This window comes from Euprymna scolopes, chromosome 4, assembly GCF_053919585.1.
Source record: "Euprymna scolopes isolate OS-2025 chromosome 4, ASM5391958v1, whole genome shotgun sequence".
In the NCBI taxonomy this organism is placed as follows: Eukaryota; Metazoa; Mollusca; class Cephalopoda; order Sepiida; family Sepiolidae; genus Euprymna; species Euprymna scolopes.
In genome coordinates, this window is record NC_136485.1 from 167258089 (window position 1) to 167280890 (window position 22802).

A 22802-nucleotide genomic window follows, 5' to 3' on the forward strand; every position below is an offset into this window, starting at 1 on the left:
TGTGATGTTACCACTCCACTTCCTCTCATGTCATGTTGTGTCTACGAACTTTGACTTGCTGCCCCGTCCCTCAACTTTACATCACCTGTCTTTGGTTCACCTGTGGGAATAATTATGTTTTATTAGATCATTATGATATGTACTTAGTGTGACCTTTGTCAAAATCCACACTAGTTCACTTAATTGCTATTGACATACGGTACCCAATATGTAACAATATTACTAGGAAGCATATCACCTGTTCCTGAGACAACAAATAATCTAACTATAGCCTTAGTTATAGAAAAACAAAGAAATAATTTTCCTTTCTTCATTTTTAATTATTTGGAGAAAAACAAAAAAATAACTGTCTTGTTGCCATTTGATATATGCCAATGTTGAGAAAATCTGTTGTGAATAGGCATAGTCCCATTTTATTGAGAAAGAAACCATAGAAAGATTATTTCATGCGGAGCTTTTCATATTTTTGCTCAAAGGATTTAATTTTATATAAATATGAAAATGAATATGTTTCCCATTGAAAAGCGTTGATATAATGAAATCAACAAACAAAAGCTGAATATCAATGCATCAAGTAAAAGTATTGTTTTTTCATGAGTATTTTACCTAAAACTATCACATTACACATTTTTATCTGCACCAATAACTTTCGGGCTAGCTCATGCGTTGGTAACCTATGGCCCATGGGTCAGATCTGGCTTGCGAAGTCATTTTGACCAGTCCACAAGCCTACCAATGGTTTAATTTTTAACATGAAAGACGAGGCTGTGGAATTCAACAAAAAAGCCTGCTGTTATCTTCTCTGATTAACCCATCAGAATTTGAATATTATGACTGTAATAACCGAATCACCTCCATTTCTGTCTAAAAAAACAAAACAAATTAACATAAAATACAAACTGTGGGGAAAATCGTAACTTGAATAGCATGAGTTTCGTGTTTTTTTTCTCTAAGCAAAAAAAAAAAAAAAAAAAAAAAAAAAGGTTAAAATGTCAACGTCGCATTCATATGTATGACGGTCATGTAAATTTACATGGGAGATATGCAAATTAGAGGCAAGGGAGTTTGTTGAGCGGGTATAAAAGAGGAAGGGAAAGGAACCACCGGCGAGTGGGAAGACAGCATGTTGGGAGAACGCGTGTTGAAACGAAACTATTAAAACTTAATAAGAAAAGATTGAACAACAAATTTGACTCTGTTCAAATACTGTAGACAAACTAAGAGCCAATTTGGCAGACCGACTGGCGACGGACAGGGACATCTTCAAGGAGACAATGTTATTTCAGTGAGCTTTCTATACATTATGAATGCGTGGATGTTACCGGATGTGTTCATGCATAAATGTATATGCTTACCACTATGTGTATATATGGATATATGTTTCATGTGTGTGTGGTTCGTTTGTGATACAACTGTCATTAACTTTTATTTTTACAAAGGAGTCACCACTTATCAATGCCCAGAGGCCAATCGAGGATAAGGGTTATCACGCATACAGTGGTCAATCAGACAATGTCGTAGTAATGTTAGTGGAAATTTGGTAAATTGGATGACTTAAAGGGAACGGTTCATCAAGAACTTGTTTACGTTGGACTTGAAGATGACCATATTATAGTCAGTCGAAAAGCAGGCAAATAGAAGAGAGTTCCACAGGTATGCCGTTCTAAGAAAGAACTTTGTTCATGGAATCTACATTTAGGTTTAGGCACAGATAAAGAGTGGGCGAAATTATTGATAGCGCTTTCCGCTAGACGAATGTTTCTCATGAAAATGTGGCAAGGGAGAACCATAGATTGAAGCTCAGACGAGGACATACCATGAAAATAATGATAAAGCAAAGACAGACTTGCAACGTCTCTTCTGTGGGAGAGAGATTGCAGGGAAGAGAAAAGGGCATCCCTCACTAAGCTACAAAGTCTATTTTGAACTCTGCCAAGGCAGGATAAGTTCTTGTAGCAGCCCCTGCCCAGATGTGGGAATACTCCATCCTTTCAAACATATATTTTCATCCATTTTACTTCGGTTGATTTTTTTTAACCTTAAAGTAGTTTGAATTTCTTTGTGAAAAAATAATTTTTGTTAGGTGCTTTTTTAATTTTAGATTTTCTGTTTTTTTTTTTTTTATTACTCAATGTTTATTTTGATTATGGTCTTACTCATGGGTCTGAATATGTAATCGTCCTTATTTTTAGATTAATGACCTTTGTTAGGCACATGATATCTAATTATAATACTATCTGGCCTACAGCATCAAATGAGGTGTTAATTCCTGAGCTAGCTAAGAATTAATGGTATCCAGGAAACTGAAAAAAAGTTAACAGAACAAGTTATCACTGGAACGGAATTTCAGAAAAAGCGTAAAGCAAAATGGAAAGAACTAGCATACCAGGAAACTAAATACGAGGGGCGTGCAATAAGTAATGCCCCTGACCCACTTTCAATTGTCTGATCTAGCTGAAATTTTGCATATCCAATGATTTATATCTCTACGGTTATGTGGCAAATTACAGCTCTGAACTAATTGTGGTTTCTATTTTACAGGTGTTTGAACTGAGTCAGGTGTGAAATGGAGCCTGTTGAATGTTGACCAGTGATCCGGTTTTTGTATTTGAAAGGACGTACACCACATGAGACTTTTGATGAAATGAAAGAAACTTATGGTGGTAATGCCCCATCATATGACCTTGTAAAACGCTGACATCATGAATTCAAACATGGCCGGAAGTCTGTGGAAACAGCTCCCAGACCTGGTCCCCCCTCCTTCTGCCATTGATGAGGCATTTGTCCGTCAAATTGAGGCTGCCATTTTGGAAGATCGGTGCATTACTATTCGCCAAATAGCCCAAGATGTCAAAATTAGTACAGTGTCTGTGGAAACTATCATTCATGACCATTTGCATATGCATAAGGTGTCTGCCAGATGAATTCCCAGGTTGCTCACGCCATTCCAGAAGTGAGAACGCGTCGAGTGCTCGAGGATGAATTTGGAGATGTGCCAAGAAGATGAGTCAAAGTTTTTCAAAAGATTGATTACACAGGATGAAACCTGGGTCCATCACTATGATCCAGAGACCAAAGCCCAGTTAATGCAGTGAAAGCACTTGTACTCACCACCTCCAAAGAAGGCAAGGGTGCAGTCCTTCGCTGGCAAGGTCATGTTCACAGTCTTCTGGGACCAGGACGGAGTAGTGATGACAGATTTCCTGGCAAAGTGTACCCCAATTACAGGAGCATGCTTCACTTTTGAGAAAATTAAGGGAAGCTATCAAAATCAAGAGGCGGGGCAAGATCAGCAAAGGTACCCTCCTCCTGCAAGACAACGCTCCGGTCCACAACTTGCATGTCACTAGATCAGAAGCACGGGTGTGTGGTTATGAAATCCTCCCCCACCCTCCCTACTCTCTTGATCTTGCACTCTCTGCCTTTTACCACTTCCCAGCCAGGAAGTTGTTTTTGAAAGGAAAGCGTTTCCGAGATGATGCAGCCTTTATTTCTGAACTCACGCCGTGGTTGGAGGACCAACCTGGGGTGTTCTACAAAAATGGTCTCTAAAGCTGCATCAAACGATGGGAGAAATGCATAACTCTGGGTGGTTCCTATGTAGAGAAAGACTAATAAGTGTGCCAAGTTTCGTTGCTCTACTGCTATGGGAAGTGGGTCAGGGGCATTACTTATTGCACACCTCTCGCATTGATAGGATATACAAAGTTTCTATGAATCATACAAAGCAATTGGTCAAAATCGAAGAGAGAAAGAGTCAGAAAGCAGATGCCATCAGATAGAACCACTGCAAACAATGTAGCAACAAACGATCCGACAAGAAATGAGAATGTCAAACACGGGGGCGCATATGCACAGAATATGGCAGAAATGTGCATCAACAAAAATGAACATGGAAAAATACTCAAAACCAAAACACACAAACAAAAAAGGATTCCCAAATTAAAATAGGATATCTTAGAGTGGAGGGTTTTCCCCAGCACATACAGCAGAACAAAAAGCTCACCAATCCTTCTGTTCAGTAAATATCTGTTGTCGGGACAATGATGAGCAATATCAATAAATTGAAGAAATTTTCTTAGAAGCATTTCAGTAAGAAGGTGATACTTGAACTAAAGCCTTTGCTACTTTTGTATCAAGCTTCCCAACCAGCTAGGCACTTACAGACTAAGTGCCCAAGGTGACCCTTAGAAGGATCTAGGTATTTAGTTCTCTCCGACTACAGCCATACTGTAATGCATGCATCCTGGAAATATACCATCAACATGGCAGGTGAAATCGAGCTGAGCTAAAAGTTTTTAATGAAACAAGGTATAATATAGAAAATAAGGCTAACCGACAAAATGAAAAAATAGTCTAGTCTATGTTCGTAAAAACAGTGAAATATTTGTCTAAACTTTTGCGATGTCTTTACGAGATTCCCACAACAGAAGAGTTCACAAGTAAACTATTCACTCCAAGTTTTCTTTTCTGCATGTTTCATGTAATGTAACGCAGCAGCCATCGTTGTAGTTTTCTGGATATTAAGCAATGTAAATGTTACATGTTATAATGTTATATGTGATGGCCATTTTTGTACCGAATAAAAGCATTAAAATACATTAAAACACAAAACTTATCCAAATAGGTAGAAGAGTAACTTATCGAACCGAATAAAAGCATTAAAATACACAACTTATCCAGATAGGTAGAAGAGTAAATTATCTTGCCTTTGTCACTTTTTTGTTTGTTGGCTCCTCTTAACATAACTCCCCAAAATGGTGAATTGTTATTTTTAATTATTTTGAATGCACCTAATATTTTTATTACAAAATGTTTTTCTACTTTATTTTTTGTGGCGGTTAAAAGTGAAGATACAGAAGAAAATAATTAAAATTAATTATTGTAGTAATTAAAAAAAACAAACAAAAAAAAAACGGAAGAAGTTTCATTTCGTTTACATAGGATAGGATTTCATCTTTTTGTTCTTACATCACGTTCTGCTTCTGGATACAACTTTGAGACAAACTATTTTTTGTCGCAGAGGCCAGTAAGAAACCTGTCAACATTACTTCATAACTGATACATTTTTATATTTTTGTTACTATCCAGAGTGCCCCTTTTTGGGGAGCTAGTTTCTCCCCACATTAAAACCCGACTCTGTGTCTAACTCTGCCCTCGTGGGGAAGCAAGTAAACAAACAAATAAACAAACAAAAAGACTTTTTGTTAATAAAACGGTAAATTTTAGTAGTCTTTCGTCAAGTAATAAGTAACATAGCACACGCAAAATCCAAAACACATCGCTGCGAGAAACCATAGTCCTCTGTCATTTTTTTTTTGTGCCATTGCTTATTTTGCACATTCAGTTCTGGGTGCGTATGTGACACCATCGTGGAAAATGATCCTCTAATGTCCACATCTTAGTTTTCTCCCGAGGCTGTGTTCATCAGCTTGTATTATTGTACACCTTTTTTTAATGATTCAGAATAATTTTTAACCGACCCAACACATTGTAAATGAAAGTCTCACAAAGAAAACAGAGGAAAGTGAAAGGAAAGAAATTTGACTCATTTTTTTTTCAGTTTTTACAAAAGGCATTTACATTTGGTACTTACAACAATGCACTGCGTCTTGTTTAAAGCAGTTCATTTCTTGCATCGACATGTCTTTTTAAGATATTTCCGTCGCCCATGTGTCACTTGCTGAAATTTTCCAGCCATGTTTCAAACATGTGCTTCTCCGTCCTTCTCTGGTCATGTGCTTGTCCACATGTCCTTTTGTCTATGCTATAATGTCACATCAAGCAGCCAACTTGGTCATTTGCATATGTTAGCTGTCATATGCTGCTGCTAACAGTACTAGCAGCTCTGTTACATATCTTCATATACCCCCCCCCAAAAAAAAAATTCTCTACAAGAATTTTATTAAAACCTGTGCAAAGGTAATAAAAGAAAACAAAGAAAGAAAACTAAAAAATTCGCCCAAAAGCATGAATAAATAAATCCTAATATAATTTGTTAAACTTTTTCATTTTATCTTTTTTCTTTTCCACAGCTTGGTCATTTGCATATGTTAGCTGTCATACACTGCAGCTTCTGCTAACAGCGCTAGCATCTCTGTTACAAGTTGACGTCAGCTCAACTCGATCTGCTCTAAATCACAAGCTACATTCAACTGTCCCTAACTGGAAACTGTCCTCAACTCTCACAAACTCAAGACTGCCCCTAACTATTGAAAACTGTCGTAAAACTAACTTTAAATATATTGACTCCTCCGATCGTTTGTCTCAGTAACTGCCACACCTTGATTAACAATTCTATTTCAGCTTTCCTTTGTGTCTTTGGTGAGCAACTTCCTCCTCTCCAATGTCTGTGTACCAATCTCACTATTAGCTCCTTTGTTCTCCTGATCAACTACTTTTCTTTTTTTTTTTTGCACTTCCTAATATTTTATGAGAGGGGAGGGGGTCGATAGTATCACAAAATATAGCAGCACTGCAGCAGTGACCGGTGTTGCTAAACACTCCTAAGTTACTAAAATTTTACTCAACAATTTTTCGTAATTTTCATATTTTCAATTTATAAGTAATATACATCAAGTTTTCCTGTTATTTTATTTTGAACTGCCATATTTTGCATCTCCCTTAATATAAATAAGTACTGTATGCAATGTTTACAAGTTATACAGAAATAAAATAAATTCATTTTTGTCATGAAAATTTATTGATTTTAAAAATAAAGAAAAATTCAACGCTTGACTGATACCATTTGTTTTCACTTTTGTTTTACGTTCTGTTTTTTTTTTCTTGTTATATTTCTGAATGTTGGCGATGAGGAATGATTATTCGTATTATATGAATTCTTCAGACTACTATTCTCATCTGGTAATGTCACTAAATAGGGCTTGCACGTAAAGCGAGAAAAATAAGGCGTACTTGTACAGTTTAATCAAGACATTAAAAAATTAAAATATCGAAAAAAAAAAAAAGGTTATATTGCACATCCGTCATGGAATGAAGTTCTCCGAAAAAAAAAAATTTCACTAAATTTCATCAAGTAGTTTTTTTTGTTGTTTTTTTTTTACAGCGAAAAACAATTTGTTATGATACGGAGCAAAAGGTTCGATTTTTAGGAAGAAAAGCTAGTATCAAAGATGGGGAGGGAGTGTCGACGCTTTAACTGGAGCTATCTCCCCCGTTGTGCTTCTAAAATTCAAACCAAAATTTACAAGCCTTCAACCGTGGCCTTCGTTATAAAGATGGCCGGCCAGCTGAAAAAATGACGTCATCGCCGAGGTCCCAACAAGCAAGATATGTGGAACTCTTAGACTGTCAATAATGAACAGTAATTTTTACAGACAGCGTTATAAAACTTCAAAATTGGATTAAAATAAAGAAATAAAGAAAGAACACGATGATTTATACTGAAACTCATCTAATATTAATAATAAAAAAATAAAAAAAAACAAGTTATTTGTTTAAGTATATTAGCAATTGAATATTTCGTTATATTATAGATTTTAAAGATTAGAATGCGTTCTTTAATTACTTATAAATTACATTTTAAAAAGTGAAGGAATACGATTTGATTTGAAATAAACTTGAAGGTTATTTAATATGATTAAATGAAAATTATGCATGTAAGATTATGAATATTTGAAGCAGAACACAAGCAAAACATTTGATATGAGTTAAGACAATAAACAAATATTAAAATTAAACTTTTTTTTAAATCAAAATGAATATTTTTTAATCAAAATGAACAATATTTTTTTTAATCAAAATGAATATTTTTTAATCAAAATGAACCACAATATTTTTTCAAAATCAAAAACAATATTTTTAATAAATTCATGAAATATTGCACAGTAAAAAAATAATTAACCTAAAGAAAAAATCATGTTTCTTATTTAAGATTATTTCACCACATAACAAAAATAACATGCAAAATCATTTTTTTATATCCATATTTTCAGTTTGTTAAAATACGTGGGTTTGTATTACTGTACACATAGATTCGAAAAAGTTGTCAAAAAACAAATATATAACAAATAAATGTTATCAAAGGCAAGATAGGTTACTTTTCTGCCAAACTGGATATATTTTTTGTGTTTTTATTCAATGTAATATGTTTATTCAGCTCGAAAAACATAGTGTTTACCGATGTATTCGAAAATTCAAGATGGCGTCTCACACCCTCTTTAACACCGTAAGTTTGGAAAAAGGTGTTATAAATAAAAAAAAAACTATTCAAAATACTATTAAAAACCCGCCGAATATATGTCAACCTATGTCACGGTAACATATATTGAGCGAGTTTTTAACAGTATTTTATCCGGTTTTGTATTTAAAACATCTTTTCCCACACTTACCGTGTTAAAGAGAGAATCAGACCCCATCTTGAATGTTCCAATACATCGGTAAACACTGTATGGTTTTCGAGCTGAATAAACATGTTACGTTGAATAAAAACACGAAAAATATATCCAGTTTGGTAGAAAAGTAACTTATCTTGCCTTTGATAACATTTATTTGCTATATATTTGTTTTTTGACAACTTTTTCGAATCTATGTGTACAGTAATACAAACCCGTTACTTTTCTACCAAACTGGATATATTTTTCGTGTTTTTATTCAATGTAACATGTTTATTCAGCTCGAAAAACAGTGTTTACCGATGTATTCGAAAATTCCAGATGGCGTCTGATTCTCTCTTTAACACGGTAAGTTTGGGAAAAGGTGTTATAAATACAAAACCGGATAAAATACTGTTAAAAACTCGCTCAATATATGTTACCGTGACATAGGTTGACATATATTCGACGGGTTTTTAATAGTATGTTGTATAGTTTTTTATATATAACACCTTATCCCAAACTTACCGTGTTAAAGAGAGAATCAGACCCCATCTTGAATTTTCGAATACCTCGGTAAACACTATGTTTTTCGAGCTGAATAAACATGTTATATTGAATAAAAACACAAAAAATATTTGGTAGAAAAGTAACTTATCTTGCCTTTGATAACATTTATTTGTTATATATTTGTTTTTTGACAACTTTTTCGAATCTATGTGTACAGTAATACAAACCCAATTACGTTAATGAAATGAAATGAAAAGACCACGAGTGAACGCGCGTTTTTTTTTTTTTAGTTTAGTTTCATATATATATATATATATATATATATATATATATATATATATATATATATATATATATATATATTATATATATATAAATAAGTATTTTTAAATTTTATCTTTCTAGCTTTAAAAAAAAAGTTTAAAAATTTTATCAGCCGGCATAATTTATTTTTAAATATTGAAAAATTTCAGGAAAATTAATTTTTGCTAGATTTTTAAAACACGTGTTTTAAAGAATCGATGTTGTCTCGCATTTTCATTAGTTTTGTATGCTGTAAAATTTTTTTTTTTAATATTAGCAATTTATTTGAAGCTTCTTCTTTTGAATGGTAAAAAATTTAGGATGAAAATATTGAATTAAATTATAGTTACATCGTGTTAAATACAGGGGGGAGCACGTTAAAACTTACTTTGCTGAATGGAGATGGTGTAAAATCTTTTTTTTTTTTTACTGCATTATAATTCTTTATCTTTCGGAAATGAAAATACTGTCACTTTTTGGTCCTTTATGTTAATTTCCTCAGCAATTTGGAACGCACCGTGAAGGCATTTTAATAAAAAAAGAAATATTACACTGACTCCAAGACGTTACGAGTGCCTACCGGTGTCTACCGGTGTCACCGGTAAGGACTATCCGTGATGACGTCAGCAGATTAAATTATTTTTGCCCACCGGCCATCTTGTCTTTTAAGACGGTCTTGCTTCAACGCGCTCTCATAAAAAACAAAAAACAAAAACAAAACTACTCGATCGAATTGATTTTTCTTTTTTTCGGAGAATCTTCAGTTCAAAACGGATATGTGCAATATAACCTTTTTTCGATATTTTCATTTTTTAATGTCTTGATTAAACTGTACAAGTACCAAATAAGGTATTCAAAATGTTTCTTATCTTAAACATTATTACATGAAGATTTCGTGCAAAACGTTGATTTATTTTATCCATCGAAACTAGAGAAATGCACGATTAAATATGGGTAAACATTCAAAAAGCCAAAAAAAAAAAAAAAAAAAAATCAACGTGGTCTTCAGTTGCCATTTCATAAACCAAAAAGCAGTCTTGACCTTGCGATCAAAAACCAAGATCGAGTCAAAACAGAACGAGTCGACGGGATTTCGGTGAATGTTTAGTTCGTAACTTTATGAATTTATGTGGAGAGAGCGGGCGGGCGGTGGCACAAATAAACTCGGCAAAATCTAGTGTTGCGTCACGTGATTTCATGACAATTTAAACAATTCATAGTTTTACTAATGTAGAATAAAAGCTGCAAAAACTATCATAATCTACACATACTAAAAGATAATCGATACTTATGCATTTTTTAATACAGAAATTTATGAATAAATAAACATTTACAATAAAAAAAAATGGATAAAAAATAATATAAGACTTACCTTTTGTAAAACTAATAGATTTCTTTTTAATGAACTGCACAGACTCATAATAAATTTATGTTAACGTTCTCTGTTGACGAAATTATGTAAATAACCGGACTATTAATTAGAGGCCTCCGTACATTATTTTGAAAAAGGTGCAAAAATAAGTTTGCCCTTCCTACAATTATAGCATTTTCTGCTGGATTTTCTAATTAAACATTGCCAATAGTCATAGTTTGGGTTTGTCTGTACACAGATTCGAAAAAGTTGTCAAAAAAACAAATATATAACAAATAAATGTTATCAAAGGCAAGATAAGTTACTTTTCTAGCAAACTGGATATATTTTTTGTGTTTTTATTCGATGTAACATATTTATTCAGCTCGAAAAACATGCAGTGTTTACCGATGTATTGGACAATTCAAAATGGCGGCCGACTCTCTCTTAAACACGGTAAGTTCGATAAAAGGTGTTATAAATAATAAAATAGAAAAAATACTATTAAAAAAACACCGAATATAAGTCAACCTATGTCACGGTAATATATATTGAGCGAATTTCTAACAGTATTTTTTCTAAGGCACAAGTACATTTTAACTTGCTGGAAGTTTTTTTTTTATGAAAACCGCTCTAGAGTAGATATGAGGCCATTCTATGTGAGGAACAAAAAAGAAAAAAAATTATAGGTCAAAATCTAGCCAACACTAAGTGTCCTCTCCTACCAAGAAAACAGCAATTCTTCTTCCTTTTTCAGAAACATCACACATGGAATGTGTGCAGTCACACACGCACACGCTCACATAAACAAACGTTTATTCATTTCAATTCCCCTCCCCCCGCGCATTTTGCACAAAAATAAGTTCTTCTAGCAGCGGCATAATTTCAAATATGCCCACACACTTTTTCTCAACAAAAAAAGTAAAATGAACATATTTTTTTTTTTTTTTTTTTTTACACAGTGATCACCACTTATCAAGGCCCGAAAGCCACTCAGGGATAAGGGTTATTGCAAGTACATTACATTAGTGTGGAGATTTGATGAAGTGTTTAATTAAGGGGGCGGTTCATTAGGAATTTGTTAACATTGGACTTGAAGACATCCAAGTTGTAGTCCGGTGGGAAGCAGGCAGACAGAACAGAGTTCCACAGGTGTGCAGTTCTAAGAAAGAAGCCTTGTTCATGGAATCCGCGTTTTGATTTAGGCACAGATATAGAGTGGGGGAAATTTTTCACAGTGGATTCAGCTAGATGGGTGTTTTTCGTGAAAGATTGGCGAGGGGAGGGGGACCAGAGATTGGAGTTCAGACGAGCACCTGCCATGGAAATAACGATAAAACAAGGATAGGCTCGCAACGTCTCTTCTGTGGGAGAGAGGTTACAGGGTAGAGAAAAGGGCACCCCCACTAAGCCACAAAGTCTATTTTGTACTCTGTCAAGGCAGGATAGGCTGTTTTTAGCAGCTCCTGCCCAGATATGGCAACAGTATTCCATCCTTGGATGTACTTGGCTTTTATATAGAAAGAGAATTGCATCAGTAGTGAGATATCTTCTTGAGCGGTAGAAGGATCCCACCATCTTTCCAGCGACCTTGGCAACAGACTTGATGTACGTGTTCCATTTCAGATCAGGAGTAAAGGTCAAAACCAGAAGCTTGTCAAAACACGGGGCCTCACCCAGACGAGAGCCATCCATCACAATTGATGCCAGATGGGGATCAGAGCGTTGATGATGTAAAGATAGGAGTTTGGTTTTGGATGCATTAAAGGTAACCAACCACATCTTCCCCCACTGAACCATGCGCTCGAGATCAGAGGAGAGAGAATCAGAGAGAACTTTGTCGTTTACAGCCTTTGATGTGTTGCCGTACATGGTCGTGTCATCAGCATAGATGCCAACGAATGATTTAAGTATGTGTTTAGGGAGGTCATTGATGTAGATCAGGAAGAGAGTTGGGCCCAGGATTGACCCCTGAGGGACTCCAGCATTTATATTGCCGGCCTCCGATTTTTGTCCATCTACCACTACTCTTATGAGCCTATCGGAGAGAAATGATTTAATGATTGAGAAAACATTTCCAGTTATACCGTAGCTGGAAATCTTGTGAAGTAGACCATTATGCCATACCTTGCCGAAGGCCTTTGATATGTCAAGAGCAATTGCCCTAGAAAGGAAGCCTTCACTAATCCTGTGGGATATAACCGTCAGCACATCTGCGGTAGATCTTGCAGAGCGGAGACCATATTGTGTGTCAATAAAAAAGTTATTCCTGCTGAGGTGGTTGACTATTTCTCTATCTAATATGAATTCCAGGCGGACATAGTTGATGACAGTATCACGTGACACAAGCGACCAAGGAGAAAATTTAGAAGATTTTCTTTTTAACGCTTTTCCAAAAACCAAAATATCAGCAGTAGCAATCTTGTTTTGGAGCTGGTCCAAAATGTATAAAATCACATCAAACATTCATTCTTCCCGTCTCGCTTTGACGTCACACGAGAATATGCCTCTCGTTTTCATAACGTCGTCGCTGTCAAAACCATGATTACACATGTCACGTGGGCACTCAAAAATTACACTTATACACACTCATACCCATTCTGTGCATTTTCTAATTAATAATAACGAATTACTTTACTCACAATTTACTTTCCTCGTAGGACTTTTAAATAAGGCAAACTTCGCTAGTTAAAACACCAATGGATAAGGACATTATTCTCATTATTTTCACACAAGACTTTTACCTTCTAATCTTATTAATTCCACGAAGGACTTTCATCTAACATTCTAATCATAATGACTTCACAAGAACTTTCACTGATCGGACCGTTACTTATTCATCTTGTTTTTGTTAAAAAATAAATGCGGTGCATTTTAAACCAGGAGGTGTCATTTTATTTTATTCCTTTTTTTATATTATTTTGTTTGGGGCAAACAGATTTAATTTCACTTAAACTTCTTTTCCCCAACAAATGTGAGGACTGTTTCATTTTTGGAAAAGTGATATGACATTAGCGAAAAGGGAGGACAATCCAAAATTAATGTTTTTTTTTGTCCTAAATATCTTACAATGACTAAAAGTGCATATACCATATACTGGATAGGGCAGGCAAAGCCAGAGCTGTAGCCCTTGATATATCCAAGGCCTTTGACACAAAGTCTGGCACAAAGGGCTGCTAATGAAAATTAAATTGTATGGTATAAACTGGATGAATACTGAATATAATTAGAAACTTCTTAAACAATAGGAACATCCAGGTTCTCATTGATGGACATACACCCATAATAATGCAGGAGTCGATCTATGGACCACTATTATTCCTGATATTCAGAAACGACCTCCCTGATAATATTGTGTCCATGATGGGTATATTTGCTGATGATACAACAATCTATAACATGTATGAAGGAAGAACGTATGTACATAAATCCAAAACAATGGCTGAATCCTTAGAAAATGAACGTAGTGGAATGGGGCCACAAATGGATGGTAACATTTAATGCTAGTAAGACCAAGCTGAACTCCTTTTACAATTACCAGATGCTTTTCAAACCACAAATATCCATGACAAATAACCTGAGAATTCTTCCTTCAAACTCCTCAGCTTCGCATTCACAGGCAATATGAACTGGAACAAATATATTGAGGACATTGTGAAGGCTGCTGCACAGAAAGTGAGTTCCCTCTATCGAGCTAGAAGACAACTCACACCTAAGAGTATTCTGTACCTCTACAAGGCCACCATTTACCCATTCCTGGAGTATTGTTGCCACATCTGGGCTGGTGCATCTACCACTAGCAGAAGAGCAAGAAGAATGTTAGTACTGGCCAAATATGAATAACATTAGAGACTGTTTCAAAATGCCCTAGATGTAGAAAATAACAGGTAGCCAATTTGGCAGAGCCCTTACTGGTCTATGAGATTCCTTCGAGACCTTGAGCAAAAGTAGAAGTAGATCTCTTCTAGTTTGCAGATAGGGACTATCTTTGCACAGTTGCTTACATGAGCAACTTCTGGGAAATTGATCATCATCCAACTACACAGGCAAAGATGTTGATCACTAAACTTTCACACCATTTTGCACAACATAAGATACCAGATCAGGTGGTCACTGATAATTGACCCCAGTTCAGTAGCTAGAGATTTCCCATCTTTGCAAGAAAATGGTGTTTTACACACACGTTAGTCCTTACAATAGCAAGGCAAATAGAAAAGTGGAATCGGCAGTAAAAATGGCAAAATAACCTCTTCTGGAAAGCGACGGATGATAAGGTTGATCCATACCTAGTGATGCTGGATTACAGAAATATGCTAGCTAGAGGTCTCTTATCACCAGCACAGAAACTGATGTCCAGAAGAACAAAAACACTACTTCAAACCAGAGTATCTATTTAAACTCAAATTACCCTAACATTTAAACAAGATGGTTAAATGAGGGAGAAGAAAGCAAGCGCATTACTTCAATTACAAAGTAAAAACACTTTCACCATTGTACTCTGGAGATGTGTTTTTTTTTTTTACACAATGGTCACCACTTATCAAGGCCCGGAAGCCACTCAGGGATAAGGGTTATTGCAAGTACATTACGTTAGTGTGGAGATTTGATGAAGTGTTTACTTAAGGGGGCGGTTCATTAGGAATTTGTTAACGTTGGACTTGAACACATCCAAGTTGTAGTCCGGTGGGAAGCAGGCAGATGGGACAGAGTTCCACAGGCGTGTATTTCTAAGAAAGAAGCTTTGTTCATGGAATCCACGTTTTGATTTAGGCACAGATAAACAGTGGGGGAAATTTTTCACAGTGGATTCAGCTAGACGGGTGTTTTTTGTGAAAGATTGGCGAGGGGGGGGGACCAGAGATTGGAGTTCAGACGAGCACCTGCCATGGAAATAACGATAAAACAAGGATAGGCCCGCAACATCTCTTCTGTGGGAGAGAGATTGCAGGGTAGAGAAAAGGGCATCCCCCACTAAGCCACAAAGTCTATTTTGTACTCTGTCAAGGCAGGATAGGCTATTTTTAGCAGCTCCTGCCCAGATATGGCAGCAGTATTCTATCCTTGTTGCAGATGAAAGTATACATAAAAGGTCAGAAAAAGTGGAAGTAAACCATTGTTTGGCAGAGACTGGATGAGAGATCATACCATATCAAAGTTAATAATGGAGAGCTGCATCAACAGAATACGGTGAAGTTGAAAAAAAAAAAAACAGAAACACCTACATTACCATAACTACCAGCTATATAAATTGCATAGTGAATGTGAGACTAGGTACAGAAGAAACTTGTAACTTTCAAATGTCTCAAGGAAGTGATAGAAAAGAGTGAACCGAAAACCATCTCCAACAAAACTAAACCCAGAAAATATGATGACACAATCAAGAAGACTAGTAAGAAATCCTGCTAGATTCAAGGACTATACATCTTAAATGGGATCAAAAGTGAAAAGTGCAGAATAATTCCTGTTAAGCAAGAAGGTAGTTCAGCTCTATGAATGCAAAGATCATTATTTTATTTTTGTGTGTTGCCTTTTATTAGATTTTTTTTCTTACTTTTGTTTTTTCAGAAAAGGGAAGATGTTGCATGAGGAACTAATTAGGGTTTATATCACCTTTAGCAGTATCACTGTATTTTCCTTGCCATGTGTTGTCTTATCCATTGCCATCCACGTATAAGTGTTAATGAAACATTGGGTTGAGGATGTTGATTTTTTTTTTTAGGAATGGGTCTTAATGCTTATAAATCTGATTACTTTTAAAAACCTTCTTTATGTCATTTTTATAGTTTGTATGTTTCTTTCTACAAGTCTGTTTGCTTGTGGCTGATTCAGACTCGTAATATGCTTACAATCCCATTCTTTGATAAATTGCTTGAATTTTGAAGCAATTATCACAAATTACTATTTGTGGAACATCCAGCCAAGGGAAAATGTTTTATTTTGTTAATCAATGTGTGTGATTCAAGATTATCCAGTTTATCGATATCAAAATATCTGGGTGTGTATAATTATTACATATGCCTTATGATACAGATGAAATATATCTGTTACCTTAGTTCAGTGTTTTGGTTTCGATGGTCGATGCAATATCCGCATGTGAATATCATTTCTTTGATCCATTTGTCTTTATTAGGCCAATGTCTTCTTTTGGACTGGCAATGCATTTTTCTATCTGTAAATGTCTATTGTGGATTTTTTGTAGAACCGCTTTTAAGTTTTGAATCACTATTTGTATGACTTAGTAGTCCTTTCACAACTGAGAACTAATCATGATTGCAATTGAGGGTGGAAAGCCTTCATTGTTTTCTGGCCAATTTTGATGCTGCATACTTAATGTTGGGCTTCTTGTTTTTTTTTTTCTTGTATATGTCGAGTTTGTAGTCACTCATTGGATACTACTTCAAAATTATATGGATATATTTGTCTATTTATGCATCTGATATCTCTTGTATATTATCTGTTAGATATGCACATGATACTATATCTGCAGTTACTGACTCGTGACCTGGGATATATGTCATTTCAAACTCCTTTTTTTTGCAGTGCTAATAAGAATCTGTATTCTTATGGGAGGCTTTTCATAATTGATTTTTTGAAAATTTGTCTGAAGGGATCATAATCATTTTCAATAAGAAAATGTCTACCATAAATGAATTGGTGAAATGTAGTACAAGCGAATACAATACTGACCATTTTCAATTCAACTGGACAAGAATTTTGCTCTGCAAAAGTTGCTGAATGCGATACATACGATACAGGTAATCACATACAAAAATCATTATTACAAAAAGAAAGCATTTATGATTAAAAATAACAATAAATGAAAAGCAAGAGGTTTATTTTTTATTCATTTCATATTTTACAAAACTGACTTTATAAAAACGAGTCATTATATTGAAAATGAAGATGTTTTGAAATAAAAGTTTGTTACATATCATTTTAATGATGGAAAAATGTTTTAGTTGTCAGTGATGTGACTTTTAACGAATATTAATAAGACAACATAATAAATTCAAAAGTTCAGACACCCAAAAATGTTTTAAAAGAATTTAAGAAACAATGAAAAAAAAAAAAAAAAAATTAGAGCCTATTTATGTGTTAAATATTGTATGGGAATTCATTAAAAAGGTTTAAAATTTTCTATCTTAGAATAAATCCAAAAAATCTTTATCATAGTAAGTTTTAAATTTTCATTTAATTCATTTAGATAATTCAGATAATATTCAAAAATAATGTTCACTGAAAAATAGTATGAGAAACATCAATTATGATCCTCTCATACCTACAGAATTTAATAATTTACACGTAGTAAGCTGCTAGATAGATACATATTTCTATCAAGAACAATTAATACAATTAAGAATACTCTCCTAGAACTTATATATTAGAACCCTATGTAAGTAAGTAGAAATTATTGGCATGAATTTCAGCAAAAGATTACATAAATACATGTCAGAATAACCTAGTGGCAAACAAAAAGACCCACCCGCTGCTGGCATGATAGAAGGAGCTTAAGGGTTACCTCCCTAGACAAAACATGCTAGAAATGCAGGTGTTGAACATTGTTACATAGAAATGATGTAACATGTTCAGGGGACAAAACAGTTTCTAGTCAGTCGAAGTTAGGAAGTGAGAAAGGTGACATGCATCTGAAAAATTTTTAACAGCAGTCATATAACACATGCACATGATCAAGCCGGTGTGTGATGTGACGTCACAGCAGAGGAAGAGAAAAAAAGGTGGAGAAAAAATGCATCACATTGCAATGGCGAGAACAAAGTATGTGCTGATATGAGATGGACATGAAGGTTTTGTTAACTATGTAGCAGATGAGATGAACAAAAAAAACTTTTAAAGCAAGAGGCAATATGTTAATTTTTGTTTGATTCCTTATGACAGACTCAGACACGTTGGTTCAGAGTGTTCAAATGTAACAACTATGTCACAAAAGTAAGAAGGAATCAATTTTAGCCTAGGGTGTGTCTCCCTCTCGTGAAAAAATTTTCTCTCTCCAATAAAACCTTTAAAATATCTGCAAGTCTCCATTGTGTTTCCATGCATAAGTAGATTTATCTTGAGATAAAAAGAAAATCACAACTCAAGGGGATCACGGCTCACACGTGGAAAAGCAATGATCAGTACCTGCACAATGTATGTATCAATGATTGTTTTGTTTTGTAGTCTTTTGATCGCTCATGGGTGAAAATATGTGCAAACAGTTTGCGTAATGTTAAAATGTTACAAAACATTTTGAAAATATAATTTATTACCAAATTAAAAAGAAAATTTTTTTTTTTAATTTCTTTATCATTCTTGCAAAACAGCAGAATATGGGAATCAACACGGACTTAAAAAAAAAAACGAACTTGAAATCTCATGGTCGAGAAAAGTATCTGGTTGTTTTCACAGAACAGGAAATACAAAAAAAAACCCAAAAAAACAAAAAGAAAAGAAAAAAAAAATTCTTGTGAAATATGTTTCTCTTTGTTAAAGAAATCAGATTTACTGTAGCACATAATAAGAGGTCATGCAATCAAGAGGCAAAGTGAATTTTGGATATAGACCTAAGTAATGAAATCAAGCAAGAGAATGATAAAAGGATGATACCAGAAAGAACAGCCGAACTAAGTCATACACCATCCACAATGACTGCGTAATTCCTACAGCTACAATATAGGAAACGGGGCTATTAAACCTTAGCGACCCTAATTGAAGTCAGTGTGCCTAATGATGATGCCTTAAACAGAGCTGAGAGGGAGAAAACAAAATACCATAATTCCAGTAATTATGAGCAACCAAATTAAATAAACATTTCTAAACTACCTGAGATATATATACCTGGTGAACCAAGTGCAGAAGAAATGCAAACAATTGGATGGTTATAATTTTAAACAGCTATCTTGGTTTGAGTGTCTGAAATAGTGCATCACCGTTTGGCACCAAATAGGATGTCCCTACCACAGCAAAACAAAAGAAAATTAAAAAAACAAAACGAAACATGGCATTGACAATGTCTATAATTTCTGGATAAAGCAATTGACTGAACTACATAACCATGACAATGACTGTTAAAGGGTAGTATAGACACACTTGCATAATTCACCAAAAGGGGACATAAGCCTCATTCCAAAGCCCAAATATATCGAATGTTGTTTCAGTACCATCTACAAACTCTTTACTGGACTGATAGTTGGCAGCTCTATGAACTACTGAAAAAAAAAAAAAGCAATGTTTCACTATCAGAAACGTGAAAATAGCATGAACTGATTATAAAGCCTATGATAGCATATCCTAACTCATAGCTACTGCAATGTTTTGAGCTCTATAAAATCAATCCAATAATAAGACCAATGTTCATATACAAATGTGGATGAGGAATAATGATGGCCGAGTTCCTTAACCTTCTGACGGCATAGGAGTACTGTATGCATCTCGTTTTAACAGAACTCAAGGGAACTATGAAAGAGAATAAAAATAGTACTTGGAAAATATTCCTGGAGAATCAAGTCCCGAAGAAATCCAAATTATTGGACTTTAAAGCACAACAAGAATCCTCAGTTGGAGACTGTTTGGCATTTGAAGTAATGTTTAATCCATGTACCAATGAAAAAAGAAACAAGAAAATTTCTAGAAAAGAGAGAAATCATATTCTGGTAAAGTTTGTGGTTCTTCTACACAGAAGTCGCATTTGTTGTAGCATATTCAAACACATATGTGGAAGCTATATTTGTGAAGTATGTGGCTCTTCTTTTTTCAACAAAACATACCAAAGTTGCCATGATGAGCAAATGTTGGGTGAAATTTTAATTAATATTTATAATTGATTGTAATTAGACTATTTTACTGTTACCCATACTTGTATTTCAATAAATATTTATTGATTATGGGAAGTTTTTCTTGTTTTGGGGTTGCTAACAGAAAAAACCTTTTATCTAAGTTTCTGGAATAGCTGTATCAACACAGCAGATCTTCAACATAACATGAACATGGAATAATGGAACATCTAGTTGGAATGTGTGCGATCCTCATAGCATATTTAATGCAGAGTAACACAGAAAAAATACTGGGTGATTCTTCATACTTTTCAAACACATAAGGAAACAAAATGTGTTGCAACATATGCGAACTCATACGTAAAATAAAACATGAACACAGATGAGAAAAGATATTTTTTGTGAAGTATGCAATTCTTTTTAAGGAACCCAAATTTGTTGTGTCATATGCGAACACATATGAGAAAGAATATTCTTGGGAAATATGCAGCTCTTTGTTAACAAAACAAAACCGGTTGTGACATATGTGAACACAAGAATTTTAAAAATATTTTTGTGACCTATGTGGCTCTTTTGTAAAGAAGCAAAATGTGTTGCAGCATATGCGAAAATATGCAAGAAAGAATAGGCTTGTGAAGCAACTCCTTTTCAAAGAAACAATATGTTGCAACATGTAAAAATAGATTCTAGCAAAGTATGTTCTTTTTCAAGTAAACAAAAAATATTGCAACATATATGAACATGTTTGAGAAATGCTTTTGTGACTTTTTAAGGAAGTGAAATTTGTTGCATCATATGCAAACACATGAGGAAGAACATTTTTTGTGAAATATGGCAATCTTTTTTGAGAAAATAAAACTTGTGAACACATGAGAAAAAGTATTAAAAATAATCTTGCAATGTATGTGGCTTTTTGTAAGGAAGCAAAATGCATTGTGGCATATGCAAAAACCAATTGTGATGTACGTGGTTGCTTTTGTAAAAAGCACTACATATTACGACATATGCGAATACATGAGAAAATATTCTTGAAATATTTTTTTTTAAATAAAGCTGCGAACACATATGAGAAAAGTTATCAAAAATATTCTTGCAACGTATGTGGCTTTTTGTAAGGAAGCAAAAGGGGTGAACACATGAGAAAAAAATCTTGAAAATATTCTTGCGATGCAAGAAAGTAAAAGGTGTTGCGGCATATGCCACAAACAAATTGTAAAGTATGTGGCTGCTTTTTTAAGAAAGCACAACATGTTGCGACATATGCGAACACATGAGAAAATATGTTACTCTTTCTCAAGTAAATGAAACATGTTGCAAGATACGAGCAAATACAAGAAAAATTATTTCTTGCTAAATATGTAACATTTTTAAAGAAGCAAAATTTGTAACGTCATCTGCAAGGACATAAAAAAAAAATTATTAAAAATATTCTTGTAAAGTATGTGACTCTTCTCCAAGCAAAATATGTGACATGCAGACTCATATAAGAAAGAGTATTTCTACAAAGTATGTAGCTCAAGTTTTCAAGGAAGCAAAATATATGTATGTGAACGCATAGGGAAACGAAACCATATTCTTGTGTTCATTTTCAGAAATAAAATTTGCTATTTATATATTATTTAATTAGAATTCATTTATTGAGATGAGTATTATTTATTAATTTATTATCCTCATCTTTTTAGTTGTTGTTTCATGACATCATGAAATAACTAAAAAAAAAGATGAGGATAATAGTCCGCAATAAATATATTAATAAAATTTTTGATATGAAATATGAAAACATACTAGCGATAAATAAGATTTCAGATGAGATATAAGACAAAGTATGAAGTTGACAATATTAAAAACCAAAATATGAAAATCTAGTTTTAAATATAACTAAAATAAATACATGTTGCAGAACATTTCATTTAAAAAGTAGACTTAAAAATTTATAGTCTTTAATTATAAATAAAATTTGATTACTACTATTAGTAATTAACATTAGATATAAATATATCGGCCCTAAAAATACATAACATGGAAGTTGCAGCTTTTGCTAATAAATTAATTTGTTACATGATAAGGGCTGTCCCCTTTTCATGTAAGTATAAGAATAGAGAGATTTAGTTAAAATGAAAATGAAATAGCATAGACGAAATTCGAACCTCGTAATTTAGGTTAAGAAATAGATTACGAGAGAGAATTAGCAATAGAATGTGAAAACAAACCATTGTTTAGCTTAGAGATAAAATAGTTTCAAGAAAAGAATGTGCGATGTCAATTCTGTTATCAAAAATTCAATTGAGGAATGCAACTACAAGATAATTTAATAAACATGTTTTTAACATATTGGTAATATAGGTTACTGGGAATATAGGTTAAAATTCCTTTTGTAAACAAAGGAAAAAGTTTTGGACACACATTTCCAGAACACGTGAAAGAAGACACATGTTTTAACATGTGTATGGCGTCATGGAAAATGGGAAGTTCTCGATATAGTTAGAAACTTTAGAGAACTGGGGGAGAGACGGAGAGGAAGTTTGAGGATGACAG